Genomic DNA, 5865 nt, shown 5'->3' with positions numbered 1-5865 from the left:
ACAACAGGTGTTGGTGAGGTCATGGAGAAAGAGGAACCCTCAAACACTATTGGTGGGAACACAAACTGGCGCAGTCACTCTGGAAAATAGTATGGAGTTTCCTCCAAAAGTTAAAAACAGAGCTCCCCTACAAGTAATTGCACTACTAGGTATTTACCATAAGAATACAAAAATACTAATTCAAAGGGATATATGCCCCCCAATGTTTAGAGCAGCATTATCTATAATAGCTAAGTTATGGAAACAGCCCAACTGTGCATTGACTAATGAACAGATAAAGAAGAGGTCACACACACACACACACACACACACACATATACACACTGGAATATTACTCAGCCACAAAAAGGATGAAATCTTGCAATTTGTTTGACATGGGTGGAACTAGAGTATTATGCTAAGCAAAATAAATCAGAGAAAGACATATGCTTTCACTCATATGTGGAATTTAAGAAACAAAACAAATAAGCAAAGGGGATAAAAGAGAAAAAGAGAGAGAGAGGCAAACCAAGAAACAGACTCTTAGCTATAGAGAACAAACTGGTGGTTACCAGAAGGGAGGTAGGTGGGGGGATGGGTGAAATAGGTGATGGGGATTAAGGAGGGCACTCACTGTGATGATCACCGAGCGTTGTATGCAAGTGTTGAATCCCTATATTGTACAACTGAAACTAATATTACACTGCATATTAACTAACCGGAAATTAAATTTTAAAAAAGAGTAAAGTGAAAACTGACAAAATTACAAAATAGACATGAGCACAGTAGGAAGTGCCTTCTTCCTCCCTCCCCACCAACATGGTTTTCAGGTGCTTCATGGAGGTTGGCTGGCTGACCTACATCTCCTTTGGGCCTCATACAGGGAAGTTGGTCGGGATTGTAAATGTTACTGCTCAGAATAGGGTTTTGGCTGATGGACCTTGCTCTCAGGTAAGAAGACCCGCTATACCTTTCAAATCCATACAGCTCGTTGACTTCATCCTCAAATTTCCACACAGCGTCAGCCAGACGTTTGCCTGACAAGCCTGGCAGCAGGCAGGTATCAGTACAAAATGGGCAGCTACTAGATGGGCCCCATAGAATGAAGCCAGAGAAAGAAAAACCAAGATGACAAATTTTGATCATTATAAAGTTATGAAGGTAAAGAAAATGAGGAACAGGGGCACCTGGGTGGCTCAGTGGGTTAAGGCCTCTGCCTTCGGCTCAGGTCATGATCTCAGGGTCCTGGAATCGAGCCCCGAATCAGGCTCTCTGCAGCAGGGAGCCTGCTTCCTCCTCTCTCTCTCTGCCTGACTCTCTGCCTACTTGTGATTTCTGTCTGTCAAATAAATAAATAAAATCTTTAAAAAAAAAAAAAGAAAATGAGGAACAGAATAATCAAGGTCCATGTCAGAAAGCTGCAAAAGGCAGCTCTCCTGAGAGTTTCTCCCAGAAAAGCATCCACTGCTAAGGGTACTGCTGGGGCAGCTGCTGCAGTTTCCAGAAAAAAAAAAAAAAAAATGGCTACTGCTGGCAAGAAGTCTCCGGCCCAGAAGGTTCCTGCCTGAAAGCTGCAGGCCAGAATATAGTGTCTCCAAAGCCTCAGGAAGGTCAGAGATCTCCAGCACAGAAAGCACCTGGCAAGAAAGCTTTAAAAGCGTAAGAGGCCATTCTATATAAGTAATCAAGGATCTTTTCCTTTTGTACATGTAAAAAACAAAAAAACAAACAAAAAAACCCGAAAAAATTACAAAATTAAAAACATACATAGTATTTGGAGATAAAAGGACACTCACGTGAAAAATACATAATCAACAATTCATACCCATTGCAAACCCTAGGATCAAATCTTTCTATTTTATTATACTTCCAACTCATAACAACCTTGTATTTCAACTTCGAACAATTTAGTGGTTTTCTCAAGGTTACAGAGCCAAGAAGGAAAGGAAATGAAATTCAAACGCCTATCCATCTGACTCCAAAGGGCATGCCTCCTCTTCATGCCACATACAATGCTTGCTTTTCCAGCATTCTGAGCTGAAAACTGTCAATCACCACAGAAGGCAAGTAGAAATATACATATAGCGCTCCTAATAAAATATTAATTTTCCATTAAATCAACATGGTGAGGGGCATTTTTAAACTTTCACACATGGATGTTAACATGTACACACACGCCCCAAAAGCCCCACATTTTCTAGGAATATAAGATCTATTTAATCTGTTTCAAAGGTACTTCTTAGCCTTATCCCTTCTTCCCTGCACTCCCATACACTCCATATACCATGAATTATTCGCATGTCATGTTTACTGATGTTTACATATACTTTTCTCTCTGCTCAAAATACCATTCCTCAGGTGTCCCCATTTTTGCCTAATCATTTCGAGGAAAATGGCTCGGTTCTATCTTCCCTTAATTAGACCACAACAGTGAATGAACTCAACACTCCTTATCTTACCGATTTCTGAAGTATCTTGTGTCTACCTCTAACACAGGACATTGCATTCTGGATTACACTGGTGGCTCACTTCTTTCTGCCACTAAAGGGCAAATGATTTGAGTCTAGAAACTGTATCTATTTGTCTTTAAACTTCAGTCCCTATCCAGTTCCTGGAATATCTTAAGTACCCAATAAGTGCCTGTTGAAGAATAAAACAACCAATGATTCAGGAGTTTGGAAAACTAAAACATTTTTTCCCAAAGTCTAATAACCCAGATTAGTGTATGATAGGATGTTCTGGTTAAACAAGTAATTTGCTTGAAAGAGTATCTATAGCATAAATATGATCCAAGAACCATGATATCACGAGGCATATGAAACCCCACTACGCATAATTTAATTTTTCCTTGATGAAATAATTTTGGATATTATAATAGGGGCATCATAGCCTCTTGTCGTCATCAGTAAGCATGCTTCAACATCGTTTAATATAGAGATCTGGTTAGTGTGTCAAATGCAAAGGAACTTATTACATAGTGGTGTCACTCTTTCTATTCCAAATATTGATCCAACGGTATTTCTAAACCTAGAGGGAAAAGCTTATTTTGGAAGAAACCGTAGAAACTATATTCATTAATTTTCTGGACATCTTAATCTTCTCACACTCTCACACTGATGCACTGACCTTGACAAGTATGTCACCAATGTTAAAGTCGTCCTAGGCAAAAACTCATAGTTGGAGGTTAAGCCAATGACCTCTTGCTTGTGTGTTCCCAATTTACCTGTTCTATTTTTAACAACCATGTCTCCTTTCTGGGTTTGATATACTGACTTGATATCCTATCTTGCCTTTCCACATTATATATCATTTCACTATATCATTTCAGAGTCTGTCCCTGACATTTAGGACTTCAGTAATCGGGCAGGTTGGGCTATAGCCCCTCTTAAACAACTACCACTCCCTATTGGTTTGTGGTGGGGACTCCACTTCAAGTTCCCAGTGGACTTTTCTTCCCCTGGGGTACTCCCAGTTTCCTCCAGGAAGAGTAAGAAAGTAGAGGAATTAGGCAAAATTTTGACAAGTTTGCTATTCCTCTTTGCTATCACAAATGTACAGTCAGTGCCTTATGATAGGGACCTGGCTGACACTTGACCAAATTCGAACAACAGGCAATTAACAGGGAAATTTGCGTGGGGAAAAGCTGTTCTCAACATTTCCCAACTTCTGATCCTTACATCAAACATTGTGTGTGCGCACAGGCAAGACAGTTCTCTTCTGGGTCTTCATGTCACTATCTGTAAAACTGATTATAAGAACAGTTATCTCCTAAAAAAGTAGATACCCAGATCAATGTTTGTTTGTGAAGAGTTACGCTAGAATTGAAAAGGCCCCTATCAATTAAGCTGATGGTTTTCTCCCGTTTCCCTTGGAATACCAGGAAATCTTGATGGGATTTTAGTGTGTTGTATGTGTATCTGTATAGTGTATAGAATGTTTATATATTAAATTATGTCATTTGAACTAGACATAATTTTTAGTAGAAAATATGACTTTATTATATATCTGCCAAGAAGTCACAATCACTAGTGTCCTAGGGTTGGGAGTGGGGGCAGACAGGCCATCAGAGCAAGCATGAATTTCCATTTCTGTTTTCCTACAGGCTTGTTCCTCAATCATTCCTTTTTTTAAAGACAGATACTGTAGAAAGTATCAAATTATCAAGAAATATATATGGAAGAAATCTTAAAATTTGAGCCAATACTTCTCTCAGAAAATTGTTGCTCGCTTTGGAAGCAGAATGCTCCAGCTTGGTTCGAGGAGCTCCTAATCTCCAAAGAGCATAGCTTCAAAACCACTGTGCTCACATCTCAACAGCAGCCTCTAAAGCAACCCCCCCCACACATTTTTCCTTGAAAAGAACTGTAAGCTAAAATAAGGTGGTTTTGCCCAGCTGGGGATTGAGATGCTAATATTTCCAAAGAGAATGAACCCAGAGTTTAGCATAAATACATAAAATGTACATTTCTCATTTCTAATAATCTTTTACATTTTGACATAGAACATTCACACTGCACTCATTCGTGGACTCGGTGCCTAATTTGAAACATATTTTCCATTGGAGAGATAATTTTATATGGCAAAGGAAATAACTCCTGTAGTCCCTCTGTGTATATTGAAAAAGAAGTCTGGAGCCATTATATAGTGTATGCTTAAGTTTTGATTAAAAGATACCATGAAAATCCCATGAGAACTCAGCCCAAGGTAAGGGATTTGATTTGAACATATTGAAAAAAGATTGGATGCCCAAATACCAGTTTTAAGTATCTTTTCTTACTGAACTATGTAATAAACAATCCACATGAATGTAAAAACCAGCAACTTCCTGAATCATGGTCACATCTGTTTTCCAGTCAAACTTAAATCCCCTATCTCTAAATTTAGTGAATAATTCATTTTAGATCTGGAAGAGAATTTAGTCCAATTCCCCTCATATTACAGATGAGGAAATTGAGGCACAGAGAGATTTCTCCTCCATAACCCCTACAAATCCTTCCAGTCTCAGCCTAAGTCACTCCTTGGGGGAAGATTTCCCTGATTCCCGCCACCACCAAAAATGAGGTCTTGCTGATATATATTCACGAATTCCTCTGTATTTTTCCTTCAGAGTGCTTAACATAACTTGTAATTGTGCAATTTTTTAATGACTTTTTGGTTTAGAATATGTCATCATGAGGGAAAGCTCCATGAAGCTCTATAAGCTGGATACTCACTGAGGAGCGCATGCCAGTCGCAGAGGGTGTGTCCAGGAAGTATTCAGTAAATCAAGTAAATTAAGTGGCATGCAATGACACAAATATATGTGTTACTTCATTTATAAACTAAGAGGATGGTCTAGATGATCCTTAAAATTCATGCCAACTAAAATAAAATTTATGAATGCTCAGTGAGGTCTGGTGTTCTTTCTGCTCTTCCACAAATGTCAGAGAAGGGAAGTCTTGTTGCTATTCATAGTTTTTCCATTTCCTGTTTGTGTAACTTCAAGGATATTATTCCCTACATTGAAGCTCAATTTCTTTAATAGAAAAAAATAATAAAAATCTATCTTCTGACTCATTTGTTTTTTTAATCTTGTTTCTTAATTGTGGTAAAAATATATAATGCAAAATTTGCCATTTTAACCATTTTTAAGTGTACAGAGTTCCATGTCATGGAGTACATTCACGTTGTTGCACAACAATCACCACCGTCTGTCTCTAGAAATTTTTTCATCTTCCCAACATATTTATTTTTATACTCTCATCTTACCAATCCTTCCCTTTTTCTCAAACCTCCAATCCATTTACATCTCCTCACCATCCATCATTTATACTATTATCTATTGCTATGTAACAGACAATTTATTGGGCTCACAATTCTGCATGGGGGTTCCTCTGGCTCAGTTGA

At 38.4% G+C, this 5865-nt stretch overlaps 1 pseudogene; it reads left to right on the top strand.

Annotated features, from left to right (window-relative positions):
- The first annotated feature begins 798 nt into the window (after positions 1-798).
- Positions 799-1642, top strand: LOC125079792 (60S ribosomal protein L14-like; annotated as a pseudogene).
- The last annotated feature ends 4223 nt before the right edge of the window (positions 1643-5865 follow it).

This window comes from Lutra lutra, chromosome 10 (assembly GCF_902655055.1).
Source record: "Lutra lutra chromosome 10, mLutLut1.2, whole genome shotgun sequence".
In the NCBI taxonomy this organism is placed as follows: domain Eukaryota; kingdom Metazoa; phylum Chordata; class Mammalia; order Carnivora; family Mustelidae; genus Lutra; species Lutra lutra.
Note: the sequence above shows the minus strand (reverse complement) of the source record. Positions and strands in the feature narration are given on the sequence as shown.